The 10,000-nt window shown below is 50.5% G+C and overlaps 1 protein-coding gene across 4 annotated transcripts in view; it reads left to right on the top strand.

Annotated features, from left to right (window-relative positions):
- The window catches only part of jmjd1cb (jumonji domain containing 1Cb), a 76,764-nt gene that overhangs the window by 35,241 nt on the left and 31,523 nt on the right, over positions 1-10,000 (top strand). The window lies entirely within an intron of this gene.

Raw genomic sequence — 10,000 nt, 5'->3', positions numbered from 1 at the left:
CTGAACACTGGAGCACGTCCAGGGGACTCAGTGTCCAGCACCTGAACACTGGAGCACCGTGAAGCACCGTCACCTCATACACAGTAGGGGATTCAGCCCACACAACCGGAGAGAGCACACACACACACACACACACAAACACTCACAGAAATGCTTTCATTGGATGCAATCGTGCTGTGACATTGCAAACACCACATATGTCAGGAGTCTTGTTCTCTCACTGAGCCAATTACAGGCCACCACTTCTCAGGTTAGATGCACCAATTAAACGGAGGAGGGAGGGAGGGAGAGGAGGAGGGGAGAAGGAGGAGGATCATTTTATGAGCCTTTGAATGCCAACAACAACTGTAAACCTTCTGGAATTGGAATATTAATGTACAGGTAACTGATATGATGTGTTTTTAGAGAGAGAGAGGGAGAGAGAGAGAGAGAGATGGGGAAGTGAAAAGAGAGGGGGTGGGAAGGAGGGAGAGAGAGAAAGCAGTGGGAACATTTTTCCTCAGGAAGTTATTTTAGAAATGTGAATGCTGGAGAAAGATCCAGCAGAGTCCTCTTTGATGCTTTAGTTCTTAGTCTTCATCTGGGAGAGCTTGAGAAGCCTGCTAACTTGCTCTCTCTCTTTCTCTCTGTCTCTCTCTCTTTCTCTCTCTCTCTCACTCACACACACATACACACACACACCACATCAGTGTCAGCAGGGGTGTGTGAACCGTTCTGACGCTGAGAAATGTCATCACACTTTTACTTTGATGCCAGCTGCCTCTATTTTTGCCCCGACTTGTCTCTCTCCGTTCCTTCTTCTCACTCCCTCCATGTCTCTCAATGCCGAGATCCTGTCAGGAAATACTAACTGGATTAGTCCAATAGGGGTCCCCCCCCCCTTCTTATGGCAATGCTTAAAATGAGAAGTTAATTGGCTGAATATTTGAAAGTCAATCCCCTCAGGGTTAATTTTCTCTCCATGTTTGTTGATGATGCTGCAATTATCTATCGTGAACTCTCTGCAAAAGGTGTCTGTCCCTAAACGTTCCCTGGAGTGTGTGCTGGCGATAATGTGTGTTTACACCTCTGTGGTATCTGTGGGTGGGAGAGGTTCTCATTGACAGTGCAGTGTAGTTCTCCCACATACCTACGTTGTCTCAGTTCTGCTGTTCCTGAAGACCAGTTGGTCTTCTAGAGGCCAGAGAATGTACTTAACAAGGCTGGTATGTAAGCAGTCCAACCTGTATGGTGGTGTACTGTATCTAGAAGGTTCTGCCAGCTGGCACACCTACACATGAATGTGTTCACATCAATGACTTGATTTAGACCAGGTCTGTTTTTCCTCCACACACCTGCGTGGGCAGATACCAGGAGAGTCTTCCAGATATTGCTACCCGCAAGATCAGGGTGTGTGTGTGTGTGTATTTATAAATCCCACTCCTCTTTGCGGCTATGGGATCAGTATATGATTGTGTCACACAAGCATGGATCATATACACTGTGTGTGTATGTTGTATTGAAGGAGATATTCAGTAGTGAGTGTTTGAATGGAGCCCAACTGGGCTCTTTTACATTCAGCGTGGTCCCCTTACTACTAATGGAATCCTTATGGTTTTGTGAAAGAGAGAGGGTAGGGAGAGAGAGAGGAAGGAAGGAAGGGATAGAAAAAGCAGGGGAAAAGAGTGCTCTTTGTTTTCACTCTTCAGGAGCCACCTCTGGAGTCATACTACGTCTCCTAGCAACAGGGCTAATTTGGTAAACATGAAAGAGCACACCATACCACACTGTGTGTACCACACACACACACACACAGACACACACACACATACACACACTAAATTGGCATCACGAGGCGAGACACCACAGTCTTCTTGTTATGTGGCCTGAGTAGAGGCTCTGTTTGTTGACGTGGAAATAGGGCGGTTATCTCTGTTTCCACTGGCCTGCCTGCCTGCATGCTTGCTCTGTCATTCTACTCTGCTCACTTAGATATAGCCATATATCAGACAGACAGACAGAAGTTCATAGCGACCAATAAATCCTGCTATGCTGCTTAATCACGCTGATTGCGTAACACACTGCCACATACAAGCTAGCTCCCTAGCTATCTCTTTGGCTTGCTGTCCGCCTAGATACTCCTCATAGGTATAACAGGCCTATATACCTTGTTAGTGTGTCTGTTTTCTTGTTATTATCAGGTCGGACTCACAGCCGTTGACAGAATGTGGCTTAATGTGTGTGTGTGTGTGTAGGGCGCTCTGCAGGTCTCAGTATGTGTGACAATAGCCAGGCTTTAATCCTGGTCAGGAGAGGCAGATGGAGACCGGGGTATTACTGCAGAGGAGAGAGGCAGAGAGAGGCAGGGAGAGGCGGGGAGAGGCGGGAGGGCAGGGGAAGGCTGGTAGCCAGACAGGTGCTGTAGGATAGAAAGGGATTGTGGAGGTCAGAGGACTAGCTGTGGATCAGTGGCGTGATCTGGGGTCGACTCCTCAGCCACGCAGTAAGGGACTTACTGTAATGCACCAGCACACTAAACATATAGACTTAACGCCGCTCCTATTTACATGAATGAGTGGCTCTGAACTTGAGCCAGCCCATTCACAATGCCACTGGCTGAAAATGTCAAGCTGAAAGATCCGTTTTGTGTTCTTCACCAGTCAGTCAGGCAGGCAGGCACCCAGCTAGTCAGACACCCCCACCAGCCAGTGTTACAACTAGGCAGTCAGGCCCAGTGTGGCAGACATCCATCCAGCTCATAGTGGAGCAGGCCAGGGGGGCTGAAGAAGGACATGGTGGCCCCAGGCTGGGTAAGGTTAATGATAAACACTCCCGCTGGGGAGAACCTGAGCCAATTACTCCCGGGTCATTTGTGTGTGTGTGTGTTGGACAGGTTGTGTGTGTTGTAGTACCAGCTGCCAGCCAGATTAGACTCCATCCCCTCCCCTCCTCTCCTCTCTTCTCTCCTAAATTATTGATTATGAGTTCTAAGATAGAGCTGAGATCAAGAAAGACAAAGAACAACAGAAATCAACTTGTCTTCTTCTCCTTTGTGCCGGGGAAATCTCCGAGGCTCCTTGACGTGTTGCCGTCCTGCCTGTGGGCTCTCAGGGCCCCGTGGTCTGCTGCTGCTGCTGCTGCTGCTGCTGCAGCTCCACACTCTGGGATGATGGCCTTTAGTCTTGATCACATGTGACTGGGACGCTGCCCTGTCTTACATAACATTGTCTCTGTGTCTCATAGGCTGTTCTCACACACACACACACACACACACACACACACACACACACACACACACACACACACACATGAGGTGATCTGATGTGATGTTACGCTACGATGGCCTAGATAAACAATCTGTCTCTCGCCGTTCAAAGCCCATAAAGGACAAACGCTATTCGCTGGAGTCGCACAGCACGTCACAATACTCGTGTGCTGGCGTGAAGGAAACGCCGGGCTGTCTCTCTCATGCTGTACGTTTGATTAGCTCCTTGGCACTATTCAAACGCACTGTAAGTGAGAGTGGAATCACACCACAGTGATATTGATCGGAGGGGCAGATGAACAGTGTTGCCTGCCAGCCAGGCTCACAGTTCAGATATGACCTTCTCTCCTCCCCTCCCACTCCCTAACTTCCATATATCTGCCTGTATGGGCTGTTCTCTTCATGGAACACCCCACACTAGATACGGTGTAGGACGAGGGGTGGACTGGGTGGTGATGCAGTAGGAGATCACCCATCCTGGATGAAGACCTGTGTAGAAACTATCCTTATCCTAATTGGCCTTGACTAGCTGGTCTAACTGTTACTACACAGACAGGTCACACCATTGAATCAGACACAGCCCGTAGAAGGTTGGGGTGTGTGTGGGGTAGTATTGTGGGTTAGTGTGTGTGTGTATCTAGATGTGTTTAGTTGCCCAGGCAGTATGACTGTGGTCTGATCAGCCTGGCATGACAGCTGGAGCTCTGTGGGCACGACTCCACTGCTGCCAACAACTAAGACAGTGCTGTGGAACAGACCTGTGTGTGTGTGTGTGTTTTCCGAGTGTCTCTGTTTTGTCTGTGCTATCTAGCTTGCTTCTATAATACCAACTGTGTGGAATAACAGAGCTGTGGTATACTGGTAGCCTTTAGTATTAACCTGCTGTGTCTCTGTGGTTTCTGTGTCGTTGGAGTTCTGACCCGCCCTCCAGATGACTAACCAGGCCAGACAACACACACGCACACACGCACACACACACACAAACACACACTCACACAGAGTGAGTCATTCTAGACGTGACTCCTCTCCTCTCTACCTTCCCCACTTCCTCCCTCTGCTCCTCTCCTACACAGCCACCTGTGATGGAGGGATTAGTTAGACACCCACCACTCTCCCCTGGTTCTGATGCCCTCATCTAGCTCTCGCCTTCCTCCCATCCTCCTCTCTTTCTAACTCTCTGCAGCGAGCTAGCTGACTGACCAACACGGCTTGTGACTCGTCCTTTGTAGAGCAACACACGTGTCGTAGAGATATATCGAGAGAGGAACCATGTTGTATAACAAATCCCTAGAGACAAGGCTCTTTCACTGATCCAGATCTTTATATAAAGTCATTCAGAACAGAGGGTGACTTCTGGACTGTTGCTGTTCCTTACTGTTACTGGTCGTTACTGGTCTGTACTGGTCTGGTCTGGTCTGTTCTGGTTTCTGTGTCTTTCTGTCTATCTCTTCGTGGCTTTGCTACTGCTGGAAGCTTCTGATGATGACAAAGACTGAATAATAATCTGCCCTGGGAGAGAGTCGGGCACACAGACGAACAGAGGGAGAGTGGAGAGAAGGAGAGTGGAAGAGAGGGAGGGAGGGAGGGGGGGGGGAGTGTGTGTCTGTGTGAGAGCGAGAAGCAAGGACATAAAGGGAGGGAGAGTGGAGTGAGTGAGTGAGGTGAGTGAGAGAGGGAGAGAGAGAGAGAGAGAGAGAGAGAGAGAGAGAGAGAGAGAGAGAGAGAGAGAGAGAGAGAGAGAGAGAGAGAGAGAGAGAGAGAGAGAGAGGGAGGCAGGCAGGCAGAGAGAGAGGGAGAGAGCGGGAAAGAGGAAGGGGGCGAGAGAGAGAGCGAGAGAGGAAAGAGAGGGAGGGAGATAGATTGAGTGAGCGAGCGAGCCAGTGCGGTGTCTCCAGCTTCTCTCTCTTTCTCTCTCTCTGCGTCAGCCCCTGTTTTTGTCAGGCAGTTAAAATGTCTGCCGTGTAGCTCGTGGTCTGCCAGGGACAGTCTGCTCTCTGAGCTTTGCTCGCACTCGACCCAGAACAAGACGCGACGGAGGAGGAGGAGAAACACCTCTCTCTCTCTCTCTTTTTCTTTTCTCGCTTTCTCTCTCATCTGTTCCCCACGCTAGTCTGGACAGTAGGTGGGTGAACAGTTCCTGTTTTTCCGCTCCTCTCATTCCGGAGACTCTGAAACGCCAGCGAGGTAACTTTGGCTTTCTCTCTTAAAACTCATTCATCTATTTTTAGGTAATTTGCTGTTGTAAAACAGTAATTTTGGGGGGGGGAGTTTAACTTTTGTGGTTCAGGGTACTAACAAACCGCTATTAACCTAGGGAGATCTCTGTGGTCATTTGGTCTTCTACGTGTATGTAGCTTTTACCTCAGTCCTGTTCTGGGGGGGTTTCTAACCTGCTGATGTTATGGAACACTATGTAACTCAGCTGAACCGTAGCCAAAGCAGTTTTCTAAAGATAGCCTCGCTTTTATATGTCTGTGCTTCCTGTTCTGCCTGTACCACAGACACACACACTCCCACAGACACCCACATACACCCACACACACCCATACACACCCACACACTCAAAGGCTGTGTTGTGTCTGGTCTACCTAGCGCTTCGTGCCTCCCGTCCCCAAAAAGACTCCACTGCAGAACAGGGAGTGCCAGGCTCCCCTCTTCTCCACACTATGTGAATGGCACTTTCCAGAACAACATCTAGCCTACTGGAGCCACTGTCACCTCCTACGGCTTCTGCATGAAGAAGCCTATGTTGGAGTCTGCTCTCTACAGCCTCTTTTCAAATGTGGAGTCTTCTCTATGTTTAGTGTGCTATAGGCCTAGGCTAGGCTCGCTGTGGACCAGTGCTTAGTCATATTAGACTCTGCGCAGCCTTTATTCTGGACAGACACTCTGGAATGACACGGCTGGTGTCCAGGAGTACAGCTCCAGTTGTGTCTGCTGCTGGCTCACCTGCTTGTCTTGAGGTTAGGGCGGTGGTGTCTCTGAAGGGATGTGGTCGTGGGTGCTGACGGATTGCGTTGTTGTGCAGACAAGTGTTGTTTTTGAAGGTTCTATATGACCTGTTGACGTATGTGGCGTACTGTCACATACAGTGTTGTGTGTGTATGCGCAGGTGTGTGTGTGTATGCACAGGTGTGTGTGTGCGTTGCTGACGGACACTAGAACCCTCTGGTAGAAAGCCCGGACACCTCCATGGCAACCTGGCGAATCTGATCCACCGTGGGTGTGTTCTGTATGGTCTACTGTGTCCCGTGTGTGTGAGAGAACGATTGACCGTGTGTGTGTGTGTGTGTGGGGGGGGGGGGGGGTAGGTGTGTGTGTGTGTGTGTGTGTGTGTGTGTGTGTGTGTGGGGGGGGGGGGGGTAGGTGTGTGTGTGTGTGTGGGGGGGGGGGGGTAGGTGTCTGTGTGTGTGTGTGTGTGTGTGTGTTTCTCAGATGGAGGGGAGGCAGCCTGCACTATGACCCACTTAGCCAGCAGAGCTTCAATGCAGCACTGTGCAGAGTCTGTTTCTAATTATACCAGGAAGGAAAAAAGAGAGAGGGCTGCTATTTGGAAATACACTTGCACACACACACCAACACACACACAGCCTCATACCGCAGTGGGTTCAGTCTTTGAAGCTATTCTTCTCGTTGACCTTGCTTGTGGTTTGACCTTTGATTGAATTGGTTAAAGAAATGTGATGGCTGGGGCCTGTTTGTTTTGATGTCATGTGGGTAGGTGTGTGCCTGGAGACTGTGTGTGTGTGTGTGTGTGTATGTGTGTGTGTGTGTGTGTGTGCAGTATCAATCAACGCTTTCACTCGTGATTGCAGAGCTGATGAATTTGCCCCTTCTCTCTATGAAAGGATATGAGCCAGTATGAGAGGAGGCCTCATCTCCTGTGGTCTCAGTCCTGCTCTGGTCTGCCCGGGAACTCTTGTCAGGAGACGTGCTTGTTCTCATAGCAGAGGAATGTGGAGCTAAGAAGCACAGCCTCGTTGGTCTACCCCCCCCCCCCCCCGCCCGCCCCCTCTGTTTGGGTGTGCCTCTGTGACAGTTACTCGCTCTTCCTCTGTCTGTCTCCCTGCCTCTATCTCTCCTTCTTGTGGGCACAGTGGCTGCTTTGTGTCTCTCATGAGGAGTAGAGAGGAGTCTCAAAGCATGGCCTAGCCTGCAAGTGTACACACACACACACAGCCATTAAGCGCCCGTGTCCTTGACATTGCGGTGTGACAGTGTGTCCTAGCGTGGCTTGGCCTCCAGTCCTACTGAGCTGTCTGGTCCACCTGGGCTGCTTCACACTGCAGCCAGCTCTTTTGAATGGGAAACAAGTGTCCTGTTATAAAGCTCCTCAGCAAATGGATCCGCAACACTAGGATGGGCCTAGGTTGTGGGATCTAAGCCTGGGAACTGTTTATCTACAGTACCCTGCCTCGTAACACACACACACACACAGAGACACACCTGAACTGGTCTTGAATGATGAAAACATTGTAATACAATACAACCCTACCCAGTGAATCCACACTGGGGCAGATGGGGTGTAGCCCGTGGTTAAGACAGCACTGTTTGGGTTGTTTGTATGCGTGCGTTTGTGGGCGTGTATGTCTGGTTCTCGCAGCCTGTGTCTGTGTGTGTGAGTCACTGTGTGGTTGTGAAGAGCCAGTCAGAGAGAGACAGGCTGTGTGTGTGTGTGTGCGTGTGTGGTTCAGTGTGTGCGCGCGTGCATTTGTAACCAGAGCTCTGCTCCACCATGACCTTCATCAGATAGGAGCCTCCTGTTTCCCCCCTGGCAGTAGAGACATTTCAGAGGAGGATGAGGCCCAACACACTCGCTCTCTCTCTCTCTCTCTCTCTGTCTGTCTCTCTCTCTCTGTCTCTCTCTCTCTCTCTCTCTCTGTCTCTCTCTCTCTCTCTCCCTGTCACACACACACACACACAGAGAGCCCATCCAAGAGGACCTCCAGGTTACTTAGCTATGCATGAGCTCAAGCCTCTCCTCTCCTTTACCTTCCACTGCACTCAGCCACATCAAATATTTACAGGGGAATGACTGTTCCAGTTGTGCTCCCCAGGACCAGACTCCTAGTCTAGCTGGGAGAAGGGAGGACCATGTTTGGGAGACGAGGCTTTGTCTGCTGCCAAGACAGTCAGCTCTGCTTTCTCCAAACACCCCCAAACATGAAAGCGTGTGTTGTGTTTCTGGGGACATATTGAGGGTGCACAGACTTTACTGCGTGGTCTGTCTGCCAACACGTTGTGACAGGGAGGAGTTCCCCCGTTGGTTTGTGACAGATGTGACCCCGTTTTGGAAGAGCAAGACTGTGTGTGTGTGTGTGTGTGTGTGTGTCTGTCTTTGTTATCGAGGGGTGACGGAGAGGAACGGTCATCTTCATTGGGATGCTGAACAGTCCGGTCTCTCCTGAGAGAGGGATGAGACCAGTGGAGACCAGAGATCACACTGCACAGACCTGACAAACACTGTCCTTGACATTCTTCTGCCTCACTGATGTTAGTAGTCTAAGGAAGTCCCATCTGCCCTCCCCAGGACACTGGATCAATAAACAGTACAGCACACAGAACATGCAGTCACAGCCCAATCTGGATAGATGTATACAGGACAGCACAAACTCCCTCTCTTGCTCTCTACGCTATCTCTTTTTGCCTCCCTCTCTCCCCTCCCGCCAGCTCTCTGTGTTTCTAAATTTATCTGTCCTAGAAAAGTCAGATGGAGGCTGGGCGCATAGAGCTGTGTGTCTGGTAGAGGACAGGAGGGGAAAAGGGAGGAAGCAAGGAAGGGAGAGGAGAGGAGAGGAGAGGGGAAAGGCAGGGCAGGGCAGGGCAGGGCAGGGCAGGACAGGGCAGGGGAGGGGAGGGGAGGGGAGGGGAGGGGAGGGGAGGGCAGGGGAGGGCAGGGAGAGGAGAGGAGAGGAGAGGGGAAAGGCAGGGCAGGGCAGGGCAGGGCAGGGCAGGGCAGGGCAGGGCAGGGAGAGGAGAGGAGAGGAGAGGAGAGGAGAGGAGAGGAGAGGGGAGGGGAGGGGAGGGGAGGGGAGGGGAGGGGAGGGGAGGGGAGGGGAGGGGAGGGGAGGGGAGGGGAGGGGAGGGAATGATAAGATGGGAAGAGAAAATGAACAGACATGCGTGTCCTTGGTTCAACCCTGCTGATTAGTCCTCGTTGACTATGAAAGCTTCAGTCTCCAAACCTGCTTATCCAGTTAGGTCATGTCATTGTTTGTTGGTTTAGATAGATGTTGACATACATGGCTAGTCTTTAGTGTTGGTGGTCTCTCTCGTATCAACATGTCACAGCTGTGCTGTCTTGAGCTGGGTTGCGTTTCCCGAAAGCATCGTAAGCCTAAGTTGATCGTAGAATCCATCGTAGGACGAATCTTAGTTTTACCGGCCGTTCCCAAAGACATCGTAGCTAAAGTGTCTCTTGAAAATTTGTAACTCTTGAAAGTGCATAGATTAGCCTACTCCTTACGAGCATGTTGGGGAAACGCACGTAAGAAATATCAATGTTTTTTTTTTTTGCTCGATCGTTGCTACGATCCATCGTTATTGGGAAACGCAGCCCTGGCCTCATAGTTGACTCTGCAGTAGAGATGACTCAGTTATATTTATAGATTCTTAATGAGTCTACAGTCTGAGTGCTGTAAACTTTCACATCCTGGTAGTTTCTTTCATATCATGTGAAGAGGAGAGAAGAGGAAGTGTCACCACAGTTGAACACCATCTGATTACTTCTCACTCAGTGAGAAGTACATGCACCTA

This window comes from Hypomesus transpacificus, chromosome 13, assembly GCF_021917145.1.
Source record: "Hypomesus transpacificus isolate Combined female chromosome 13, fHypTra1, whole genome shotgun sequence".
In the NCBI taxonomy this organism is placed as follows: Eukaryota; Metazoa; Chordata; class Actinopteri; order Osmeriformes; family Osmeridae; genus Hypomesus; species Hypomesus transpacificus.
Note: the sequence above shows the minus strand (reverse complement) of the source record. Positions and strands in the feature narration are given on the sequence as shown.